The sequence below is a fragment of the Oncorhynchus tshawytscha genome, linkage group LG04 (assembly GCF_018296145.1).
Source record: "Oncorhynchus tshawytscha isolate Ot180627B linkage group LG04, Otsh_v2.0, whole genome shotgun sequence".
In the NCBI taxonomy this organism is placed as follows: Eukaryota; Metazoa; Chordata; class Actinopteri; order Salmoniformes; family Salmonidae; genus Oncorhynchus; species Oncorhynchus tshawytscha.
Genome location: NC_056432.1, coordinates 29573446 through 29600007, shown reverse-complemented (window position 1 = coordinate 29600007; position 26562 = coordinate 29573446). Strand labels below are relative to the sequence as shown.

General features: G+C 43.7%; 1 protein-coding gene and 1 long non-coding RNA gene across 4 annotated transcripts in view; one reads left to right on the top strand and one right to left on the bottom strand.

The window, feature by feature from the left end:
* Nucleotides 1-26562, top strand: part of LOC112249494 (tetratricopeptide repeat protein 28-like) — a 349205-nt gene that overhangs the window by 189772 nt on the left and 132871 nt on the right. The gene's annotated exons all lie outside the window — the stretch shown is intronic.
* Nucleotides 22-897, bottom strand: LOC121846356. The gene is made up of 2 exons (XR_006083218.1): nucleotides 744-897; nucleotides 22-195 (listed from the first exon to the last, which is right to left on the bottom strand). It is a non-coding gene; the product is annotated as an uncharacterized LOC121846356 (long non-coding RNA).

Below are 26562 nucleotides of genomic sequence, written 5' to 3'. Positions count from 1 at the left end.
CTGCACACAGACGTACCATAATCAGGTTTCATTTTATTAATGAACCAGATTAAAACTACTGGTTCAGTGCACACAATGAACAGAGTCTGTGCGTCCAACAATCCTCATCCTTGCAGCCATGATGCCGAATGCATTCTCTGACTCTCCGACAAGAGTGGTAGTACCAGGTACACTCAGGTTTATTGACATGGACACCTGTGAAGGAGAGGTAAAGAAAATATACAGTACCAGTCAAAAGTTTGGACACACCTACTCATTCAAGGGTTTTTCTTTATTTGTACTTTTTTTCCTACATTGTAGAATAATAGTGAAGATGTCAAAACTATGAAATAACACATATGGAATCATGTAGTAACCACAAAAAGTGTGCAAATCTGTCAAGGTAAAGGGTCGCGACTTTGAAGAATCTCAAATATAAAATACATTTTGATTGGTTTAACACTTTTTTGGTTACTACATGACTCCATATGTGTTATTTCATAGTTTTGATGTCTTCACTATTATTCTACAATGTAGAAAATAGTAAAAATAAAGAACCCCTTTACTGAGTAGGTGTGTCCCAACTTTTGACTGGTACTGTATTTTATATATATGTTATTTGGAAAAGAAAAAACACCATACCAACACCATTTTCCAGGAACCATATTCCTAAAGCCTTGCTAAAATGGCACTTCTCATATAGAGGTGCATACATCACAAACAGGAAAAGTCCAATTGATTCCAACATTCTATTATCAACATACCTTGATTATGGCACACACTGTTCTCATATAGGGGGAGCACTTGAGGAGTTGGAGTTGTGGTATCTGGCAGGACAGCTGGTGGAGGTAAATCGAGGGTCTTCTGCAACAGTTTGGACCTGAAAGTACTCTCTTGAAACACTCCACCATAGCTCTCTCGGCCGGCTGTATAAAAAAAGAACATTTTCTCACCAGTGTCGTCTTCTTCTATGATATAATGACAGTCTACAAACAAACGTTAAATGTGCATGCTGCCACCTACTGTGCTGGAGTGTGTGGTCAGTCACGGTTAGCAACATCAGTCACAACATTAGCTCCACATTTCTAAATCCTCCTACCTAACTCAGTACTTCTGAGAAATTAAAAAGAGCCCTATTAACTTCTAAAACAGTGAAGTGTCTCTCTGTGTATACTATTTTATTCTCCCACTCGTCTCTTCCTTGTTTGGGTGTCGTCACTTCCTTGTTTGGCCGTAGATGGAAATTACCAGCTCATCACCCTCTACTGTCTTGGGTTAATATTGCCGCTTTCGCCTTTTTTCCCCATTTTCAAGCGAATGTATTTTTATGGAGCATGCGAGCACACTCATTCGGTTCCCCTAGCCGAAGACAGCCGAACTGAAGCATGCCGACACCTTTAACCTGCTAAATAGAGTCATCTCAACTCCAATGGCCCATCTCAGCCTCTGTTCAGTACAGGGAATAAGATTTCCTGATGTAAGGGTGTGCCCAGTGGGGAGTTAGGGGGTGGTCTGTTGTGTTCAGAGAGAGGTACAGTAGGTCAGAGTATGAAGGTGGGTCAGCAGTAGGAGAACTATCTACAGAGCTCCCCTGGGTCCTACTCCCTCTCCTTTGATGTGGGTAGTTCACTGCAGGCCTGGAGTCCGTTCTTTAGAGTTCAGGGTTTGAGGGTGGGATCTCAGGCGAGGGGTTGAGGGTTTGCGGGGAGAGGGGTCAGGGGGGTTCCCCTGGGTACGGCACTAGGCCTTTTAGGGGACTGCTTCTGTGCTTCATTTTGTAGGGATGCTATAATTGCTCCATAGAGATGAAGAATAGTCAGCAGCATCAAAAAAGGCCTTTTAAAGGGCTCTGCGCCCTAAAGGAAGGAGTGTAGGATGGGAGGAGAGAGGGAGCGGGAAAATAGTTATTCATCTTGTTTTAATAACATATTTATCTGTGAGGGAAATAACTTCAGACGTCTTTCTTAACCATCTGTCTGGATGGAGTCATCTCTGTCCCTTTCTCTTCTGCCCTTTCTCCCTCCTTCGCTCCTTTCCCTACATCTCTGTTCTTTCCATTTGTGTCCAGGGTCTTGTTTTGAAAAACATGAGGCAGTGCTGCGAGGGGGCGAGGCCCAGCTCCCCAGGGCCAGAGCTCAGGTTCTTTTTCAACATAGAAAGAAGATATCCAAAGGCCCAGTCAGTCAGTCAGTCAACAGAGTTAAAAGCAGACCGTTTAAGGTGATTCATTGTCATGGCCGTGTCCTGTGCTGCACTGGGTCAGGAGAATGCAGTAGTTCTGGAGGCAGAGGAGGGTTTCTGTGTGTGCGTTTAGAGGATAGCCCATTTATTATAGCTATATCCACAGCATGATCTCTGTGACAAGGAGATGGCAGTGATGGCTCACACTACAGGAGCACAGTTAAAGATACTCTGTGGAGCTGATGGCATTACCCTCTGTCTGTCTGTCTGTCTGTCTGTCTGTCTGTCTGTCTGTCTGTCTGTCTGTCTGTCTGTCTGTCTGTCTGTCTGTCTGTGGGGCCTGATAAATATGGCTCCATGATTGACTCGGGTGTCTTGACCGTCACACTTCTGTGACCGTCACACTTCTGTTTGTCTTGATTCAGCAGCCGCGGGCCTTTAGCTGAAAGGCGGGGACAGCTGCATTCTGTGAGTTTGCGTGTGTCTTCCAGGGCAGACGGGTCAGTGTTGGAGTGATGGCTGTGCTCTTGGTGGCTGACCTTGCTTCCTCCTCTCTCTCTCTCCCAGCCGTCATCTCTCCCCCCAGCCACCCCAGCCTTTCACCTGTCGCGTCCCTCCACCTCCCTCTGCCCAATACACTTAATTCACCCTCTACAGGACAGAGTCAGATCGCGTGTCATCCCAGAATAAAAGTGTCATCCCAGAGTCATGTGTCATCCCAGAATAAATAGTTTTAGCATACCATATGACTATGTTTAACAGTCATACAGTGTGGTAATTAAGCTATGTAAAATCACTTCCTGACAGTGTAATAGGACCTCACAGAGCTCATGGCTGACTAGCCAATAGAGATGGCCCTTCTCCATAACCAATGGCTGCTATTCCCTGGGGGTGGGACCTGGGTGGTGACCCATGGGGATTTCCTGACTGGAGCTGCCATGTTCCCTTGTCTCGCTGTCGTCCTCCATCCTGACTAGAGCTGGGACAATAAACAGAACTTTTTCTACACAGACCGTACCGATCACTTATCAAAGGCATTTTGCTGATATTTATTTTTTAATATTTCACCTTTAATTCACCAGGTAGGCCAGTTGAGAACAAGTTCTCATTTACAACTGCGACCAGGCCAAGATAAAGCAAAGCAGTGCGACAAAAGCAACAACACAGAGTTACTCATGGGATAACAAACATACAGTCAAAAACACAATAGAAAAAGCTATATACAGTGTGTGCAAATGTAGTAAAATTAGGGAGGTAAGACAATAAATAGCCCATAGTGGCAAAATAATTACAATTTAGCATTAACACTGGAGTGACAGATGTGCAAATGATGATGTGCAAGTAGAGATACTGGGGTGCAATGTTATGTTTCATTACAATTACATTTGCTAATATGGGTTATTGTTAATGGGAAAATGTATGGCAACACCCATCAAACTAGTAGTAGTAGTTTAAGGGATCATTTTAAAAGATAACAACTGAGGTGCACATTAATGTTATAAACGTATTTTATTTATTGTTATCGCATCAATTCAGGCACTTTATCGCCATATGTCCATATCGCCCAGCTGTTAATCCTGATAAGCAAACAGCATCTCTCAGACACCCTCAGACACAGGAATGCAAACAGGGGGATCTGTGGAAGTCAACCCACCAGTATGGAAGTCAACCCACCAGGAGAGGGCTGGCCGAAGGGCCATATGTAATCTGGGTTGGCTTGCCTTTTAACTTGGAAGTTGCAGTATCCCTCTGTATCAGGGCAGTGATTTCCTCTCTTTCTCCTGAAGGTGCTACTTTCAGGGTGCCTCAAGCAGAGTGCAGGGGAAAGAGATGATCTCCTCCTCTCTGTTCTTTATGCAGCCTGCACGCCTTTAAGTACATTTAACCTTTCCTGTCATTCTCCCTAGCTCCCTCTTCGGCTCTCTGTCGCTTTCTGTCACGTTTTAAAAGTAATTCAGTAATGGATGGAGAGAAAAGTATTCCACAGGTTCACTGCTTCCGTTTCAAAACAAATCTATTCAAGTCCCAGAAGAATGTGTTTGAAGCAGGGCATACCTCCCTTAACATCACTGAAGGGCCATTTGTAATTTACTTACTGTAAAAACCCTCTTCCATTAGCTTCCACCAAGTGTGTTCTGTCATGACAAACTATACACACCTGACCTTATGATTAACTTCCTATGAAGAAATATGATCTTACCCATTTTAAAATCCATTTGTTGGCCCATGAAGCAGAACGTTTTTTTTTTGTCCTATTAAGAATGTTTTAAGAAAAGCTAAGTACATCATACTGCAGTTTTGCTATCACTTTGAGTTTCCGCTATGTGCCGTGAAACAACATTGTGTAGAGATCTTTCATTTTCAATGGAGTGAATGTGTCCTTGGATTCAGTATTAAAGAAAGGAGGATATGTTTATGATTATATCAGATGTTCCCACTTTCTGTGAGTGGAGAGTAAGCCTAGTCTTCCCACATGGTAAAAGACAGTATTGTCTAGCTTAAGCCTACCTGAAAGAGAGGCACATACAGAGGTTGGGCCTGCAATCTGTGTCACGTTATAAGCCTTCCCCCTGTCCCCTGTTCAATCACAGACACGTACCCACACTGGCATTCTATCCCAGACACACCCAGCGAAGTGCCCGGAGGAAAAGACAGGGATTTGTCTCTCTCTCCCCTTTACTCATCTCTTTTGTTTGTCCTGGTTTCCATAGACGAGCTGCAGCTCACTATTCTCCTCCAGAGCGAGACTAAGTGCCTCTGCTCCTCTCGACCTGCCAGCTAAAATTGGTAGTCTGACTCTCTTTTTCTTCCTCGAGGTCGCTGCACAAAGCCCTACCTCTACCATGGGGGAGAAATGCAATTAGGAGGTGACACGAACACTGAGCACCCACTGTAGTGGTGCTGCCCAGCAAAGGGAGGAGGCCGGGGGCTGCTGCCATTGTGACAGGCTATGCATAGATACAGGCCCATTAATTGGATGTTTGCCATTGTAGGGTGACTTTGGGGTCAGACCAGGGCTTCAGCAACATCACATGTGGGCCTCATGCAGAAGGCCCTGTGGAGCTCAACAGAGAGGAATGTCAAGCCCAGCACTGTGCTAGCTAGGTGTATAGGAATGTATGGGTGTTGGTGGTCTCCAACCTTGGTCTTTGTGTTTTGTGTCTTGTCTCTGTGTAGACATTGGTTATGGTTGTGTTCCTGCGATTCTCTGCTTGTTTTTGGATGAGTTGCCAAGGTGGAATTATTTGCCATCCATTATTTGCTATCCTGCTAATTAATGACAACATTCAGATAGTTCAGTAACTATGATATCTAGGAATGTGTGCCTGTTATGAGGAGACCTTTATGGTTTTATTTCTAGTTGAGGAAGCCCATTAAAAAAGCCACTGAGGGGGAGTGTCGTTTTAATTGTCGGCTAAGACGCATGACATTTGGAGCCACACATCGGATTTGGCCCAAAGTCTAAAAGGTGTTGGCGAGGGACTGTAATTACCACACTCTCTCCTGGCTAGGGTTTTAATAAGACAACTCAGAGCTCAGAGCTCGCATGCACACATGTACACACACACACACATGCATACACTTACACACACACACTTTTCCAATATGAACTGTATGGATTATTCAGTGGCATTGTTTTGTAGCTGGCGCTGAAGGGGAGAAAGATAGCTTCATATGACACAGTGAGAAGTAGAGGGAAATGTCAGGCAGCCCTTTCCAGTTCTCACACCATAGAGATGTGTGTGTGTGGTGTATTATTGTGTAGGTGTATTGTCTATGTTTGGGGTTGATAGATGACATTGGCTGCTGTTTAGCTTCATAGGAAAGAAGCATGGAGTCTGCTCACTAGTGCTTGACAGTAGGTAGTACTCTCTGTCTGTCTGTCTCTCTCTCTCTCTCTCTCTCTCTCTCTGTCTGTCTGTCTCTCTCTCTATCTGTGTCTCTCTCTCGCCCTCTCTCTCTTTCTCCCTGTCTCTCTCTCTCTCTGTCTGTCTCTCTCTCTCTCTGTGTCTGTCTCTCTCTCTCTGTCTGTCTGTCTCTGTCTCTGTCTCTCCCTCTCTCTCTCTCTCTCTCTCTCTCTCTCTCTCTCTCTCTCTCTCTCTCTCTCTCTCTCTCTCTCTCTCTCTCTCTCTCTCTCTGTCTCTCTCTCTCTCTGTGTCTCTCTCTCTATCTGTGTCTCTCTGTCTCTCTCTCTCTGTCTGTCTCTCTCTCTCTCTGTCTCTCTCTCTCTCTCTGTCTCTGTCTCTGTCTCTGTCTCTCCCTCTCTCTCTCTCTCTCTCTCTCTCTCTCTCTCTCTCTCTTTCTCTCTCTCTCTCTCCCTCTCTCTCTCTCTCTCTGAAGGCTACAGTTAGAGACGCCCGCTCTGTGGCGTGATTTTATTTCTCATTCAGTCATGCATGAACTGTTGGCTTTTCATTTCTATCGAGCAAAAAGCCATAAACCTTGAAGTGGTGTTTGTCATTCATTTCTAGAGCTGTTTGTCCCAGCTATGATGAGATAACCCAAAGCCCAGAGCCTTCAGGCTGTTGTTGTGTTTATTTCTATGTCAGCAGGAGTGCCGGATACAGGGGTGTCTCTCTCTCATGGGAAATCTCATCTGGGAGCTGAGGGACTTGATATACGTTTTTTAATTAAAGATATTTGATTGGAATAAAGGTTGAGGTTGACCACAATGCAGCAGCAGCGAACATATACATATAATAAATAGAACAGGCTTGGAACCTCTAACCCTGGCAATTTGACAGGTAAACTCATGGGTACACTCGCATTTGCTGCCTTGTATTGTGATGCAAAAGTATCCATGGTAATGTAGAATGTTCATTCAATTGATGTCAACTGATGTGGCTCATGTAATGGAATGTCTTTTTTTGTAATGTCAGTTGAGTTTAATCAACAAATTACAGCACACATTTTAGCACATATTTCACTTCCTGCTTTGCTCCTACGGGTACACTCGCAATGGCCACCAGCCCACCAATTATGCCATCATTGACTTGAATGGGGACGCCCGTTCTATTAATTCAAAATGTTTTAATTAAACTGTTGTTTAATTAAACTGTCATTTGGCTGGCCAATTTTCGTCATCCAAAATTAGTCAAAGCCCTGCTACGATGGATTCATCCCAATAGCTATCCCTGCCCCTTCTTAATGGTCCATGGACGCTGTTCTCCCCTGTTTTTTCTGTGTAGTCATTGACAGGGAAGCCCTGTGCAGCCGTACCGTATGAGTCTGTGTCATGCTCCCCTGTCCCCATCCCCATTCCTGGGGACCTTTACCTCTTAGCCCCCTGGCAGAGGAGCACAGACAGACCCCCTGTGGGGGACATGAAGCATAACAGGTTGAATTAAATCCCCTCATGCACTCCAAAAGCACTCTTCATTTATAGGGACTCTGGGGGGCAGACAGGCTGAAAGGGCTGAAAATGGTGGGGCCAATTTCAGCTGCACAGAGAGAGCATGCTACCATGGGGGGCTCTCGTCCAGCAGGAAATGCTGCATCCCAAATTCTATTCCCTTTGCTGTATAGTGCACTACTTTTGACCAGGGCCCTCAGGCTCTGTTCAAAAGTAGTACACTACATAGGGTATAAGGTGTAATTTGGAACACATACTGTAAAAGACACATACCTGTACATACCTGTAAATACGATAAGTTATATTAGCAACGGTCATCAACATTGTTAAAAGGTTTTTAAAACAATTCTAATAAATGCAAGAGTTGGACAATGAATGAAGATACCCCAAACTTTTAGATTTTTTTTATCCATCTGTCACGCCCTGACCTTAGAGATCGCTGTTTATTTTCTATATTTTGGTTAGGTCAGGGTGTGACTAGGTGGACAGTAGGTAGTACTCTCTCTCTCTCTCTCTCTCTCTCTCTCTCTCTCTCTCTCTCTCTCTCTCTCTCTCTCTCTCTCTCTCTCTCTCTCTCGCTCTCTCTCGTTCTCTCTCTTTCTCTCTCTCTAGTTTTTGTATATCTATGTTTTCTTTTTCTTTGTTGGCCTAGTATGGTTCCCAATCAGAGGCAGCTGTCTATTGTTGTCTCTGATTGGTGATCATACTTAGGCAGCCCTTTCCCACCTTCAGTTGTGGGATCTTGTCTTTGTTTGGTTGCATGTATTTTTGCACGACAAAGCTTTTCGTTAATAAAATATGATGAACTCAAATCACGCTGTGCCTTGGTCTTCCCTTAACGACAAACGTTACACCATCAGGTATTGAATGAATTATAGCACATAAAACATTTTACTGGTACGGACCAATAATCAATGGAGTTCAGGGATTCTGGTGGGAATTCAGGTATTCAGTTGATTAAAATCCTTAGAGAGCGAACGATATAGATTTTTTTAGGGCCGATGACGATTTTTGGGGGTCAAGGAAGCCGATATTTAACATAATTAAATTAGAAAATGTCAATGACCAAATTTCCCAGAGACAGCCATGTACAGTATACATTAATGCATCACTTTTTAAATCAAACAACACATGTGACTTAGTTTTTACCAATCTGACTATGACAACATAATTGTAATCACTTTATTTGAATGGTAACTCTCTTGATAAACTGGGTAAATGAAGATGGCATAGGCCTACTCACAATACAGGTGAATGCATATTCAATAGGAGTGTGTACATGCATTGAGTTATTGAGCTTGTTTTGGCTGATCGGTGGAGTCTATGGTGCTTGGGACTTCTGTTAGTCTGCTGATCATCAACATTTGCATAGAAGTATCACTTCAGCATGTCACGCCTTATTGGAAGGACATCTATTCAATGCAAATGGATGCTTATGAAACGTGTATTTTTAGTCATTTTCCGTGTTCAGGATTCTTTTAGTTATTTTTTTGCTCTCAGAACACATCTCTAAACAACAGCTGCCAGGACGAAATTCAAAACAACTAATTTGGCAAGCGAGGCTGTAACTCCACTTCCTTTCACATCTCCTCACATCTCTCTCCATCGCTCACATCACTGCTGCTGTTTACTGCTACTATGAGAACTAGCTCAATGGTGAGGACATTTGCTACCAAGACATACATGTGCATAATATCTAACAAGGAGAGAAAATGTAGGAAATGCTTATGAAACGTGCAAGGAGAGCAACAGGAGTTTGATTTTGGACACTGTTTGAGAATGAGCTAGCTTGCTCCTGATTTTGGACACTGTTTGAGAATGAGCTAGCTTGCTCCTGATTTTGGACACTGTTTGAGAATGAGCTAGCTTGCTCCTGATTTTGGACACTGTTTGAGAATGAGCTAGCTTGCTCCTGATTTTGGACACTGTTTGAGAATGATTTAGCTTGCTCCTGATTTTGGACACTGTTTGAGAATGAGCTAGCTTGCTCCTGATTTTGGACACTGTTTGAGAATGAGCTAGCTTGCTCCTGATTTTGGACACTGTTTGAGAATGAGCTAGCTTGCTCCTGATTTTGGACACTGTTTGAGAATGAGCTAGCTTGCTCCTGATTTTGGACACTGTTTGAGAATGAGCTAGCTTGCTCCTGATTTTGGACACTGTTTGAGAATGAGCTAGCTTGCTCCTGATTTTGGACACTGTTTGAGAATGAGCTAGCTTGCTCCTGATATTGGACACTGTTTGAGAATGAGCTAGCTTGCTCCTGATTTTCCCAGGTAGATATTCCACGGCATTGTGCATTTCTCGTGGCTCAGGCGGTTATTGGTGGCTGGCATAGCAGCAGTTTTGCTATGTAGAGGGACAATTGACTAATCTGATATAGAAGGGTTGATAGACTAGAGAAGACCAATATCGTCCCGATATATTGGTTCAGCTGATTATCGGTAGTTCTCTAGTTTTTTATTAGAATGCACTCGTATATATACATTTTCTAATTGTACCAGGTTTTCGTTTTATATTTTATGTTAAAATGAAGGAAGTTATATGTGTTTCCTTTGCAGGAATACACTGGGTGTATTAAACACCCATTGTATTTATACAGTGCCTTGCAAAAGTATTCAACCCCTTGGCGTTTTTCCTATTTTGTTTCATTTCAACCTGTGAATTTTTAAATTGATTTTTATTTGTATTTTATGTAGTGGACATACACAAAATAGTCCAAATTGGTGAAGTGAAATAAAAATAATAATAATAAAAAATTTAAACCGGATATTAATGTATCCACCCCCTTTGCTATGAAGCCCCTAAATAAGATCTGGTGCAATCAATTACCTTTAGAAGTCACATAATTAGTTAAATAAAGTCCACTTGTGTGCAATCTAAATCTCACTTGATCTGACACATGATCTTAGTATATATGCACCTGTTCTGAAAGGCCCCAGAGTCTGCAACATTACTAAGCAAGGGGCACCACCAAGCAAGCGGCACTATGAAGACCAAAGAGCTCTTCAAACAGGTCAGGGACAAAGTTGTGGAGAAGTACAGATCAGGATTGTGTAATAAAAAATATCTGAAACTTTGAACATCCCCCGGAGCACCATTAAATCCAATATTAAAAAATGGAAAGAATAGGACACCACAATAAACCTGCCATGAGAGGGCCTCCCACCAAACCTCATGGACCAGGCAAGGAGGGCATTAATCAGAGAGGCAACAAAGAGACCAAAGATAACCCTGAAGGAGCTGCAAGCTCCATAGCGAAGATTGGAGTATGTGTTCATAGGACCACTTTAAGCCGTACACTCCACAGAGCTGAGCTTTACTGAAGAGTGGCCAGAAAAAAAGCCATTGCTTAAAGAAAAAAATAAGCAAACATGTTTAGTGTTCGCCAAAAGGCATGTGGGAGACTCCCCAAACATATGGAAGAAGGTACTCTGGTCAGATTAGACAAGCGCAAACCCAACACCTCTCATCACCCCGAGAACACCATCCCCAGTGAAGCATGGTGGTGGCAGCATCATGCTGTGGGGATGTTTTTCATCGGCAGGGATTTGGGAAACTAGTCAGGATCGAGTGAAAGATGAATGGAGCAAAATACAGAGAGATCCTTGATGAAAACCTGCTCCAGAGTGCTCAGGACCTCAGACTGGGGCGAAGGTTCACTATCCAACAGGACAATTACCCTAAGCACAAAGCCAAGACAACGCAGGAGTTGCTTCGGGACAAGTCTCTAAATGCCCAGCCAGAGCTCGGACTTGAACCTGATCGTACATCTCTGGAGAGACCATCTCTGGACACTCCCTATCCAACATAACAGAGCTTGAGAGGATCTGCATAGAAGAATAGGAGAAACTCCCCAAATACAGGTGTGCCAAGCTTGTTGCGTCATACCTAAGAAGACTCGAGGCTATAATCGCTGCCCCAGATGTTTTGACAAAGTACTGAGTAAAGGTTCTGAATACTTATGTAAATTTGATAATTCAGTGTTTTTTTATACGTTTGCAAAATTGTGAAAAAACGTTTTTTGCTTTGTCATTGTGCGGTATTGAGTGTAGATTGATGAGGGCAATTTAAAAGAATAAAGCTGTAACGTAACAAAATGTGGAAAATGTCAAGGGGTCTGAATACTTTCCGAATGCACTGTATAGGAAAACTATAGTTCCTCACAGTAACCTATTTGAAAAATCTTTCCAACAATCTCCCTCTTGATAATCACCAATCCTCAGTGTGAAAGAGCAATGGAAGTTATAGGCCTTCTGCTGCGTTGGCCTATAAGGCTATGAGTTCCATGCGCTCATTTCTTTAGCCACCAATGGATCGCAGTGTATTTTTATTTTTATTTATTTAACCTTTATTTATACAGGTTTTTATCATTGAGATAAAATCTATTCTTCAAGAGAGACCTGGTGCAACAGCCGCAGGGGGAACAAGGTTTCAGACAAAACAACCTACATACACTAACAAAACAGCGTCCAATGTGCCCATGTGGCAGAGGCTGGTGATCTCGCATTAGTTGATTTTCAACTTTTAGGTTTGTATCATTTTTATTCCGATTTTTATGATTAACCACATGGCAATGATTTTGAGAAACAAAAATTGTATTATTGAAATTAAACTATTCCACAAAAAAATGTGCATATGAAAATATTAACTGTCACGCAGAACGGTAGAAATGGTAGGATAAATTGTAGGCTACCCCAAACCTGAAACTCACGTGAAGCCTACGTTTCCATGGTCAGATTTAGCCTATAGGCTACATTGAAGCAAGGTAAGACATCGCATTCCTCATAAAATGAAATAAAAATTTCAGGTTTCGTACCATTAGGAATGTTTTTAAAATGCATACTGCCTCCAGCTCACATAGAGTACCACAGTATGAGTCATAATACCCATAAAACCTAGTGGCCAAACAGGGAAAGGGTTCCAATTGTTTTTCCACCGTTCATTTTTTCCCATAGGGCACTTTAGAAACACTTCAAATAAGGTCTTTGATTTGTGTAGGCTTACCCTGGTGTGACCTTTTGATAACCATGTAAATCTCTCTCGGACAAGGTGACTTTATCAATATATTCGGCTGTATTTACTCTCAGATTGAATCCAGCAAGATTTAAATGACAAGTGGATTGTGGGATAGGGAGACAGTATTGGAAAACGCGAGGCTGAATATGCAGGCATCTATAAAAGAGAAAAATAAAATACAGCACATTGGGAAAATATTTTACAGCGCTGAATCATGTGGCTAATACACCATAGGACTGAATAGCAAACAGCACCAGTGAACAGTGGCTCAAAGTAATGTTATATGTTGTAATGTAGTCTAGCTATGTGTAAATGAATATCCCTCACACTGGGCTGTATTTAATGACAAGTTATAAGCCAGTGGCCTCCTTAAATGGTCAAAGGTTTGGTACCACCTCATTGCCCGGTGGAGAGGAGCTAGAGTTATGGCAGGGTCTCCTCCAGGGGCTGGTAGCTGTGTGAATGACGCTGGAGAGGTTGGCTACATCATCAGCCAGGGACAGGGTCAGCACTTCCTGGCCACAACGATAGGTCATTCATACAGCTACACCAAGGAGAGGGGTCACTGATATTGTGTTATGTGTCTCCGAACATCCATTCCTGAAACTCACTCTCTCACACCTCATTGGATGTTACATTGTTCTATTTTCCATGTAGGACCTGTACTCAATCAAACCACTGTATTGGCACAATGAGGTTCGAAATACACTGAGCCCTAATACAAATCCCTCAGTCAGTCTGCTTCGGGCAGGCAGCTCCTATAACACAGTTTGTCTGCTTCGGGCAGGCAGCTCCTATAATACAGTCAGTCTGCTTCGGGCAGGCACCTCCTATAACACAGTCAGTCTGCTTCGGGCAGGCAGCTCCTATAATACAGTCAGTCTGCTTCGGGCAGGCAGCTCCTATAATACAGTCAGTCTGCTTCGGGCAGGCAGCTCCTATAACACAGTCAGTCTGCTTCGGGCAGGCAGCTCCTATAACACAGTCAGTCTGCTTCGGGCAGGCAGCTCCTATAACACAGTCAGTCTGCTTCGGGCAGGCAGCTCCTATAATACAGTCAGTCTGCTTCGGGCAGGCAGCTCCTATAATACAGTCAGTCTGCTTCGGGCAGGCAGCTCCTATAACACAGTCAGTCTGCTTCTGTAATACACCAAGATACTAACCTGTGGTAAATTAGTTGAGGCCAGTCGAGTCACTAATCTGAGTATGCAGTGACACTGATGTCCATTTGGGAGGTGACGTTAGGGAGCTACAACTAGCTAGGGGTAATTATTACCGTCAGGAGAGGATTTGGTATTCTGCTCCGTGCAGGCTGTGACATTGAGGCTCCCTGGCTTCCATTTCCATTAGTGTTGAGGCCTGCAGCGACAGAACCAACACTCCACTGTGAGTGTGCTGTCTCAACGAGCAGCCATTTTAGTTCTGCTGCAGTCATGTACCTCTCCTACACAAAGCTGGTTGACTTTGGGAAAGCTGCCGTCATGAGACTGTCATGGGGTCTTTTCACTACTCCAGTCAGATATGTAATTGTCCCATCTCATTGTGTCCTCCACCTCGCGTAAAGATGGCTGGGCTGCTGCCTCCAGTGTGTGTCCCTCCCTGGTATTGATCAGTGGCGGTCCTCAGGCCCTCGGGTCACTCTGCTGCTCTTATCAGTGCACCGTAGTGATGGTTGATTGAGAGAGAGCGGTGGTAGGGGGAGTGGAGGCTGTAATCTAACAGGGACCTACAGACAGATAAAGAAAGAGTGAAGGAGCGCTGGTGTAGGAGAAAGAAAAAATATTGGGGACAGTATTCTGTTGAGAATTAGACAAAGAATGTGACAGAGAGGAGAGTGAAGGAGAATTACAGTAAGACATGGTTTCTCCCTCCTCCTTTTTCCTCTTTTCCTGCTTCTGTGACCACCTCCCCTCATACGGCTCGGTGTCGTGGATATGACTCTTGTGATGGATGGATGTGGTGGTTCTCCTGAATGCATGCATGTGAATAACTGGGTGCAATGTGCACTCGTTCTATTTCCCTCCCTTCTTCCATCTTTAACTCTTTCTCCCAAAGCTTTTCTCACTCCACCATCCTCTCTTCAGCACACATGCACACACACAGCTGAACTTCACTGCACTCCAGACACCATTACTCCCGGCCACTGTGATTAATTACTTTTAACAAAGCAAACAGAGTCTTGCTTGTCCGGATCAATCTTTTCCCCATCACCATGCCAGCCGCTGTCACCAGTAATTGCCAAACCCCGTGTAGTATGAAATGAGGGCTCCTGCTTCCTTCTCCCCCAGACCTGAGTTAGCTGTGGCCTCAATTTTCTACGCTTGTGCCCCTGCTCCCATGGCTCCTCGGTCCTCTCCCTCTCCAGCCCTCCTCAGACCCTCCACTATGACTGCCACTCTCCCTGGTCAAACAGCCAGCCAAGTCACTAGGGGCTCTGCCTCTGTAGGCCCAGAGCTGACCAGACACCATCTCATCAGCTCCAGACTGTTCTCAGGTAATGCAGTATTCTTTAGAGTAACACACACGCGCACACACACAGCTCGGTGAGTCATAGCGTGGATGCCAACAATCAATGGGGCTCACAAGCTCCAGCTGGCTGTAGTAGTGGAATGCATTTATTTACTCATTTACAAATAGATGAATGATGTTTGATCAGTTTAGCAGAGCAACACAGATTAGTATTCATGGGACTGAGTGGTGTGGTGCACGTTTTGGCCATGGAGAACGTTGATGGTTAAAACTGTTGCCAAAGTTTCAATTAAGATGTTTTGTTATTTCTAATGCTTTAATCTGGCAGCAGGTGGGCAGGCAGGAAAACGGGCTCATCTTATTACTGATCATCAGGCCAACATTGCTCAGTAAAGACGATATCAAAGCCAAGGAAATGCATCTGACCTGGTTGCCAGTAGCCCAGTTTATGATGAATGATGATGGCCAAAGAACTTGCAGAGGATCATTTGGAAGTTAGTTCATTAACACTAGAAATGCTGAAGCAGTCATTTTGACTCCTCATGAATGTACTTTTTTTAATATTCTGCTCCTTTTTGAAGTCATGCCTTTCTCCGTCTTTGACTTTTCTTAAATAAGTCTAAATAACACACTGCAGTTGTTTGAATCTTTATATCACAAACGGAACTGGAGTTATAACCAGTTTTATGAGGGCATGTCATTAAAAACAAATATCCCTTGCCCGTCCTTCTCCTGACAGTGGGGCCTGCTCTGCTCATTCTCCCGACACTGGGGCCTGCTCCATTCATTCTCCTGACAGTGGGGCCTGCTCCGCTCATTCTCCTGACAGTGGGGCCTGATCCGCTCATTCTTCTGACAGTGGGGCCTGCTCTGCTCATTCTCCTGAAAGTGGGGCCTGCTCCGCTCATTCTCCCGACAGTGGGCCTGCTCTGCTCATTCTCCCGACAGTGGGGCCTGCTCCGCTCATTCTCCCGACAGTGGGGCCTGCTCCGCTCATTCTCCCGACAGTGGCTCCTGCTCCACTCATTCTCCCGACAGTGGGGCCTACTCCGCTCATTCTCCCGACAGTGGGGCCTGCTCTGCTCATTCTCCCGACAGTGGCTCCTGCTCCACTCATTCTGCCAACAGTGGAATGTGGAATGAGTTGATAATCACCATGATAATTGCTTCAAAACTGAACCTGAACTATACCGAAACTAATTTCATAAATAACAGTTGAAATAAATGAAGTTAAGTATGATGGGTGAGTTGATGAACAAGGGGAAGTGAACATGCATAGTTATGTAATCCCTAATTGTGAATTAAGAACAGGGTGGGCCATTCTATTGTGTTGATCCTTTATAATTTCTCATCTCAAAATGGTATGTACCTTATATCAGCCCACCAAATCCAAGCAGTCTTCTCAGTCTACTCTGGTCTACTTGGAGTACACAGTGAGAGCGTGAGGAATTTACAATGGCAAGAATCCCAAGACGAATGGATGCACATGCTGTGTTAGCGTCGCTACTAAATCTGAATGAAAATGACTCAGATGGTGGGGAAGAAATTAATCATGACATCTCTGATGATTATTCTTCTGATTCTGAGCCTCAACCTGAATAACGTACACGTCCATAGCCTAAGCGCAGAACGGTGTGTACTGAGCAGCTGCCGGCGCCACTACCAAATGAAATGGTGAGACCGGAGAGAGAGGGACAGCACCAGGGACAGCACCGTTTAGATAGAACATGCCGGGTTGACAATGCTACGGGCCGATTATCAGCACAAAATGTCATCAATGAGAGAGCAGGCCCTACATCTCAAGCAAAAAACTACATCAGCAATACACTCACCAGCTTTTGTTTACGTGACATATACATGCTACAGCATTCAGGGACTGTACTGTGGGTAAGATGCACACGGAGCAAGGAGACACTGCCTAGGATCTGTCTGTTTATGAGCTGGAAGCGTTCATTTCAATCCTCTACAGTATGTCTGCGGAGCATTCGGCGGAAATAACGTGTACTGTATAATATACAGTAGATACTGTTGAAGTCTGAAGTGTACATACACTTAGGTTGGAGTCATTAAAACTCGTTTTTCAACCACTCCGCAAATTTCTTGTTAACAAACTATAGTTTTGGCAAGTCGGTTAGGACATCTACTTTGTGCATGACACAAGTCATTTTTCCAACAATTGTTTACAGACAGATTATATCACAATTCCAGTGGGTCAGAAGTTTACATACACTAAGATGACTGTGCCTTTAAACAGCTTGGAAAATTCCAGAAAATGATGTCATGGCTTTAGAAGCTTCTGATAGGCTAATTGACATAATTTAAGTCAATTGGAGGTGTACCTGTGGATGTATTTCAAGGCCTACCTTCAAACTCAGTGCCTCTTTGCTTGACATCATGGGCAAATCAAAAGACATCAGCCAAGACCTCATAAAAGAAAATGTAGACCTCCATAAGTCTGGTTCATCCTTGGGAGCAATTTCCAAATGGCTGAAGGTACCACGTTCATCTGTACAAACAATAGTACTTATAAACACCATGGGACCACGCAGCCGTCATACTGCTCAGGAAGGAAACGCGTTCTGTCTCCTAGAGATGAACGTGCTTTTGTGCGAAAAGTGCAAAAGTCAATCCCAGAACAACAGCCAAGGACCTTGTGAAGATGCTGGAGGAAACAGGTACAAATGTATCTGTATCTACAGTAAAACGAGTCACATATCGACCTAACCTGAAAGGTCGCTCAGCAAGGAAGAAGCCACTGCTCCAAAACCGCCATAAATAAGCCAGACTACGGTTTGCAACTGCACATGGGGACAAAGATGATACTTTTTGGAGAAAAGTCCTTTGGTCTGATGAACAAAAATAGAACGGTTTGGCCAAAATGACTATAGTTATGTTTGGACGAAAAAGGGGGAAGCTTGCAAGCCAAAGAACACCATCCCAACCGTGAAGGATGGGGGTGGCAGCATCATGTTGTGGGGGTGCTTTGCTTTAGGAGGGACTGGTGCGTTTCACAAAATAGATGGCATTATGAGGAAAGAAAACGATGTGGATATATTGAAGCAACATCTCAAGACATCAGTCAGGAAGTTAAAGCTTGGTCACAAATGGGTCTTCCAAATGGACAATGACCCCAAGCATACTTCCAAAGTTGTGGCAAAATGGTTTAAGCACAACAAAGTCAAGGTATTGGAGTGGCCATCACAAAGCCCTGACCTCAAGCCTATAGAAAATCTGTGCACAGAACTGAAAAAGCGTGTGCGAGCAAGGAGGCCTACAAACCTGACTCAGTTACACCAGCTCTGTCAGGGGAAGCTTGTGGAAGGCTACCCGACACGTTTGACCCAAGTTAAACAATTTAAAGGCAATGCTACCAAATACTAAACTTCTGACCCACTGGGAATGTGATGAAAGAAATAAAAGCTGAAATAAAATCATTCTCTCTACTATTATTCTGACATTTCACATTCTTAAAATAAAGTGGTGATCCTAACTGACCTAAAACAGGGAATTTTTACTAGGATTAAATGTCAGGAATTGTGAAAAACTGAGATTAAATGTATTTGGCTACGGTGTATGTAAATGTCCGTCTTCAACTGTATACTGTATAATATACTGGTAATATTCTGGTCTGACATGTATGGATTATTTTCCTTGGAGAAACCATGTCATAGGATCACTTCAAAGAGAACATGTGTTACCTCCATTTTGATGACAAAGAAACAGGCACATTTTCCATGTATAAATAATGTACTATTTATGACTGCTGACATATCAACATATTATTCATTATAATGCCACTATTACATCTGTGATAATTTTCACTATTTATCAAGCACACTTCCAACACATACACTTTCTGTTTCATATTTGTATCAAAGGCACTCCACAAATAAAATTGATTGAATTTGAGTGTTTTTTTGTTGTTTTTACATAAAGCCTACAGTAACATAAACTAATGAAAATGCTATTGCGTTTTTTGAAATAAAAATAAAACATTTATTCTAATCTTACCTTAGACCTTCATAAACACAACCATTTTTACAATAACATGTGTGAAATGTATTCATTACACTGTTAGAATGTTGCAGTCAAAATGACTGCTCATTAGCTTGAAAGGGGGGTCCCTGGAGGCCCAGCGGTTTTAGTGTTAATGAGGTAAGGATATATATGTGTGTTATCAGTGCTATCACTGTTTATCATTGATATCATTCACACTGGTCCACCCATAATCTTCATTTTCCTGCTTGTGATATTTTACCCCGGTCTGTCGGTCGGTCCTGGGCCAGTCATGTGCTGGAACATGTAATATATATGATAAGTAGTGGAGCCAGTCTGCTTGGGACTCGTCACACAATTAAATTGGTGCGGTATGGAGTTCATATTGCAGCGTGACCGATGGGGAATTAGCCAGTCTATATATAAACCCAGCCGCATGTGTTGGGAATTAAAGTGCATTTATCTGGTAATCTCCGGGGAGATCTCCGCATGCACAACCATGCTACAGCGACCATGCAGCCACCGCAACCAGGATCACAGATCCAGCTAGAGCACACTGCTGCTCTGCTCTGGGAGTGACGTGAAGGAGAATCATGTCATACTCTATAGCCTTCTGATACAACAGCTGTGAGGCTATACAGGGGAAATCAGCCGCTCTCTTTTCCTCTTGACCGTTAGCTCTCTCACCCTGTAACTCTGTCTTTCCATCACCCTCTTCTTTTCTCCTCTTTTAACCTCCATATGTACCTCTAACCTCGAGTCTCCCATGCTCTGCCCTCTCCTTTCCCCAGACACCCCAGTCTATCCAGCCTCTTTAAGTCTTAAGTGTGATTTGGCCTGCCTTTTACTCAATCATGTATGATTCCTTGCTAGCAGAATCAAAAGCAGCCTGGCTCCACCATGCTTTTCATTAGAGCACTCCAGTAGGGTTGGCTGTAAATGAGGTGTTGTGGGTGAGTCTCCTCTGGAGAAGAAGCCACACTGCCAGGCAGGCAGGCAGGCAACCACTGCTGCTGATTCCCTTGTGTGAGCAGAAACTCCCCATAAGGCCAGCAGTGCCAATCTCAGAACACTCTAATGAGCCTAGCCCAAGTTATGGCCAGTCAGGGAACTCTGCCCACTGTGTTAAACAGTGTGAGCGAGGGAATGACTTGTTGGACTTTACAGTACCTTTGGAAAGTATTCAGACCACTTGACTTTTTCCACATTTTGTTATGTTACAGCTTTATTCTAAAATGAATTACATCGTTTTTCCCCCCCCCTCATCAATTTCCCCCCCAACACAATACCCCATAATGATGAAGCAAAAATGTTTTTTAGACATTTTTGCAAATGTATTACAAATAAAAATGGATATATGACATTTACATAAGCATTCAGACCCTTTACTCAGTACTTTATTGAAACATCTTCGGCAGTGATTACAGCTTCAAGTCTTCTTGGGTATGACGTTGCAAGTTTGGCACACCTGTATTTGTGGAGCTTCTCCCATTCTTCTCTGCAGATCCTCTTAAACGTTGTCAGGTTGGATGGGGAGCATTGCTGCACAGCTACTTTCAGGCCTCTGCAGAGATGTTTGATCGGGTTCAAGTCCGGGCTCTGGCTGGGCCACACAAGGACATTCAGAAACTTGTCCCGAAGCCACTCCTGTGTTGTCTTGGCTGTGTGCTGAGGGTCGTTGTCCTGTTGGAAGGTGAACCTTCGTCCCAGTCTGAGGTCCTGAGTGCTCTGGAGCAGGTCCAATTCCAGCGTGATGACCAAACATGAATATATTCCCAGACTCAGCAACATTACATGCACGGAAAATGTAGTTGCATTGTCATTAGTCAGACTAGAATTGTCTGACTAATGCAGTCTGAACAGCAGTCTGAAATCCAGTCTGAACAGCAGTCTGAAATCCAGTCTGAACAGCCATTCTATTGTGCAACTGCAGTAGATGTTCAACTGGTTCCGTATCAGTTTGCTATAATGTGACTTAGGGAGGAGCCGTGAGTTAAGCCTGTGAAGCGGCATCTATAAGCTGATAGGATGGGAGAAGTGTTACATCCTCTCCAGGTGTTAAGAGAGGGTCACTAATACCCATCCTAATGGGTAGTGGAAACGCCTGGTTTCCCATCTTGAGAACATGAGTCTCTCACTCAGTGTTTACTAAGAGGTGGCTATTTTTCAGCTATGCTTCAGTTGACTGTCAAAGCCAATTAAGGCACTCCTAATGAAGATGGAGGATGTGGAGCCTGAGGCCAGGCGAGAAAAGAGGAGAGCAGCACCAGGGCCAGACTAGGGACTAGAGACTCTCAGCTCCACCACTAGGATTTACCAATACATGAGGAGCACACATGAGATAATGGCTCATTATATCTGCACATTATCATTACATTTATTATTATAATTTAGTTTTTTTGTAACTTTGATTTAATCAAGGGAAGACTCATGAGACCAGGGTCTCATTTGCAGTGGTTCCCTGAGGACAATAAATTCAACATGAACATTACAATGAAAAAAATAAACTAGAATTTCAGCACCACGATACATTTTTACATTTAATTGTATTTATTTGCAATTGGGCACAGCTGTCAAAGGCACTGCATATCAGTGCACAACCGGACGTGATTGGGAGTTCCATAGGGCAGCGAACAATTGGCCCAGTGTCGTTAGGTTTTGGCCGGGGTAGGCCGTCATTGTAAATAAGAATTAATTCTTAACTGACTTGCCTAATTAAAGAAAGGTAAAATAACATTTAAGTAAATACACATTTATTTACACTCATCAGTTCTGCACTGGTGGTTTTTGCACAATTTTTCCAAGAGCTCACTGATTTGGCCTTTTTCAACAGTTCAGAAGAGCACTTCTGCAGATGCCTGTGTTTCTATGCTCTTTTTCATGTTCACCATCTGGGCTTGATTGATTAAAGCTCCTTTAAGTAATTAATGCAATGCATGCTTTAATTGAGAGTAGGCCCCTGTGGGTATGTGTATAATGCTCAGACAGCAGAGGCATAAGAGAGAGCAGAGCCAAGGGTGTGTTTTTAGAGCACCATAAAATCCTGTTTAGCACCCTGACCCTCTCTGTCTCTCAGCCTCATGGCAGTACACTCTTAGAAAGAAAAGGTGCTATCTACAACCGAAAATAGTTCATTGGCTGTCCCCGTAGGAGAACCCTTTAAATAACTATTTTTGGTTCTACGTAGAACCCTTTTGGGGTCTGTGTAGAACCAAAAAGGGTTCTACCTGGAACCAAAAAGTGTTCTCCTTTGTGGACAGCCGAAGAACCCTTTTTCTAAGAGTGTGTACTCTTGAGATGCTGGCATACAGTATGCCATCACGCTACTACACTTCTTCAGGTATGATGTTTGGGTAGTAGTTTGAGAAAAGGTTATGGTCGTGTGTGACATGGTTTTATAGCATTGCAACTCCGACACTGATGGGTTATTTCCTGTAAATATTTTTTTACTAATATCTTCCATCTGTCTTATTACTGTGCCTCTAGTAACAATAGAACTCTGTTATTGTGGTTGACTTCCTGGCAGGCAGGAGTATGGGACATTCTTGTCCTCTATTACACACTATAGGATCCACTATAGGATACACCATAGGATACACTATAGGACACACTATAGGATCCACTATAGGATCCACTATATGTTACACCATAGGATACACTATAGGACACACTATAGGATCCACTATAAGATCCACCATAGGATCCACCATAGGATCCACTATAGGATCCACTATAGGATCCACTATAGGATACACTATAGAATACACTATAGGACACACTATAGGACCACTATAGGATCCACTATAGGATACACCATAGGATACACTATAGGACACACTATAGGATCCACTATAAGATCCACCATAGGATCCACCATAGGATCCACTATAGGACACACTATAGGATCCACTATAAGATCCACCATAGGATCCACCATAGGATCCACTATAGGACACACTATAGGACCACTATAGGATCCACTATAGGATACACCATAGGATACACTATAGGACACACTATAGGATCCACTATAAGATCCACCATAGGATCCACCATAGGATCCACTATAGGACACACTATAGAATACACTATAGACACACCATAGGATCCACTATAGGAGTCACTATAGGATCCACTATAGGATACACCATAGGATACACCATAGGATCCACTATAGGATACACCATAGGATCCACTATAGGATACACCATAGGATACACTATAGGATACACCATAGGATCCACTATAGGATACACCATAGGATCCACTATAGGATACACCATAGGATCCACTATAGGATACACCATAGGATCCACTATAGGATACACCATAGGATCCACTATAGGATACACCATAGGATCCACTATAGGAGTCACTATAGGATACACTATAGGATACACTATAGGATACACCATAGGATCCACTATAGGATACACTATAGGATACACTATAGGATCCACTATAGGACACATCACAGGACCCATGAACCACCATAGAGTGACAACATGTCGATGCAGGACCCCGCTGCTCGCCACCGTTTTGCTGTCTCATCTGCTTGTGATAAACGAGCGATATCAGTTTTTCCCTTCTTTTTCACTTTCCCTGTTATGTTGAACGCACACACTGTGACACTTCCTCGATCACAATGGTTGACCTTCTCTCTTGAAAAAGCTCTGTGTCTTTTGATAATTGTTTTTAGAAAGTGTTGAAGCCGGCCAGATAATGGGAGACATGTTGAATACAGAGTGTTCAGCATTGATTTCACCTACCTGACGCTGACCTTTTACGATCTCAAGTCCTACGCCTCGCAGCGGTTTGATGGGAGCCTCAGTCTAATCGATGGCCCACTGCCATGTGAGAGCATCTAGTCTACTACCATGGCTCTCTCTCTTCCTGATGTGTCTAGTGTCCAGTCTACCCTGGCTTCTACCTGGAAGCTACTGCAGCATTTCTGCTATGAGACACGCTGCCGAAGGAGCCTGAATAATTAAAACATTTACCCTTTAATAGCCATCACTGAAAAGACTGATCAGTTTAATTTGCTCTCGTTAAACCCATCTCATCTAATGGGCTAATTAAGGGCTTTGGATGAAACACCAATCACAAGTCTACAGCTCCCTGAGGGACGAATTCATCAATGCGTCATAAATGTTTTATTGTGTCAACCTACGTGCAGATTGTATGGCGCCTGGCGTTACTGTTTAACATGCATCATTGATGTTGCTCACGGAGCCAGTCAGCCAGTACAGAACATGAAATCACTGCAGCCTTGACCCGTAATGCACCTTGACCCGTAGTACACCTCAAGGTCTCGTCCCCTTCTCCATTCATTACTGGAGACAAAGTATTAATGCATACACAGCGTTAGTAGTACACCTAGACTTAACTCCTTTGGTTGTGTCTCCTCTCTCTCACTCTATCTTTGAGCTTGAATGCATTTACTTAGGTGTGTTGCTTTACTGAGTGAACACACATTTGATCAATTAAGGTCAGCGTCTGTACTGATCCTGTGTTGTGTCTTATTAGATTGGAGATCTGGTAATGGACGGGCAGCTGTGTCATGGCTGTGTCCCTGTGACCCTCTGGGCTGGAGGTCCCTGTCCGCCACGGGCCAGGCCCAGGAGTGTAATCTCTCCCCCCTCAGACAACTGATGGCTCACATCTGACCTCCCTTGTCTTGGGGGGAAAGACTGGCTTCAACCGGAGGGGAGGCAGAGAAAGAGGAGGACAGACTGTTCTCAAACCGTGTGTGAGTGTGTGTGCGCATGTGCATACACACCCTCTGAGCTTTAGCAATATTTTTAATTAAGTGCAGGTACTGTGGTGCCTGTAGCTGTCAGCTTGTCAGACTGCGGGGAGCCCAAAGCACCAATCATTCCATTTGTCTTCTCCACTGTTCTCCCAGATCATTTGTCATGGGCAACTGTTATCCCTGGATATTAAATTAAGTATTTGACATTTTGGGCATCCTGTGGCAGAGATCTGGATGGGATGGCAGCGGCCCTGTCTGAATCCCTGGTAGACATTTCTGGGTCATATTGGAAACCAGGCAACGGCAACTATCAGTTTAAAGAGCCAAGATACAGAAAGAAAGGCAGCAATCTCTTTGTTCAGACCTGAACCATTAGTAATAATCTGTGTTGCACCATCTCAGCTGGTGTCAGGGCTGTTCAGGTGGAGGGGCTGGAGGAGTGGGGCCCAATTTAATGTTTGATTGGAATGGGTGTGGGATGTCTGCTGCTAGCATTGTCATGGGAGTTAGTTTGTGTGTGTGTGTGTGTGTGTGTGTGTGTGTGTGTGTGTGTGTGTGTGTGTGTGTGTGTGTGTGTGTGTGTGTGTGTGTGTGTGTGTGTGTGTGTGTGTGTGTGTGTGTGTGTGTGTGTGTGTGTGTGTGTGTGTGTGTGTATAATGAAGCCTGCTGTCACTGTTTGATGGTCTGATTTGGGTTCCATTATAGTGCTGGCAGGGGTTGTGTTCAGAGACACCACACTGGTACCAACTGCCCTGTGGGCTATCACAAACCATCTGCACTAGCCTCCCTCTGGCCACACACACAGCAAACACACAACACACACACCACACACACAACACACACACACAGCCCATACACAACCCACACACAACACACACACAGCACACACACAGCACCAACACAGTGGGGGGAGTGGCGCTGTCTGTCTAAACGGAGCTTATGTTGCCCTTTTATTGATTTCCTCATTTGAAGCATCTCTATTATGGCTGATATAACCAATCTCTGCCAAATGAGCCTCACAAGGCTTCTGCTCATTGGAACGCAGCAGGAGCTGAGAGTTAAAAAACTCCCATTTTGTTGGACACATTCATTGTTTGTTGAAACACATTAGCCTAGCGGTTAAGAGCGTTGGGTCAGTAACTGAAAGGTTGCTTGTTCAAATCCCCGAGCCGACTATTTGAAAAATCTATTGATGTTACCTTGAGCAAGTCACTTCACCCTAGTTGCTCCATCCTGTAAGTTGCTCTGGAGAAGAGCAGCTGCTGAAATATAATTTTTGGGTAGTTTGTTTTCTTTTGGAGGCTCCAGAATTAGAATGAGAGTGTCTAATGAAGGGGACTATTGATAATGCCATGTATCTGTGCACAGTGCTGGACTCATGATGCATTCCAATACCACACCTGTATTTATCTGGCTAGCTTCTCCCACACTGACCTCCCTGCAGTGCAATACAATCCTACACTATTACTTCCTAGAGCCCTGCCTCTGTGTGTGAGAGACAGAGGGTTGGAAGGAGAGAGAGGGAGCGAGAACTGAAATAAGGAATGAGTTTGAAGTATTTCTGGGTGTGCATTTGTCTGTGAGAACGCATGTTGGCATGTATAGATAGGGCTGAACCCGTAAGAAGGAAGCTGTTCATTGTCTACTTTTGAAGGTGAAATGAAACCAGCAACTTGTGTGCCACTATGAGTAAGCCTGTTGATGGAAAGATGTGTTGAGGATGTTGAGTGTCTGTGTATGGCAACTATTTTTTTTTGTTTTTTTTTACCTTTATTTAACCAGGCAAGTCAGTTAAGAACAAATTCTTATTTTC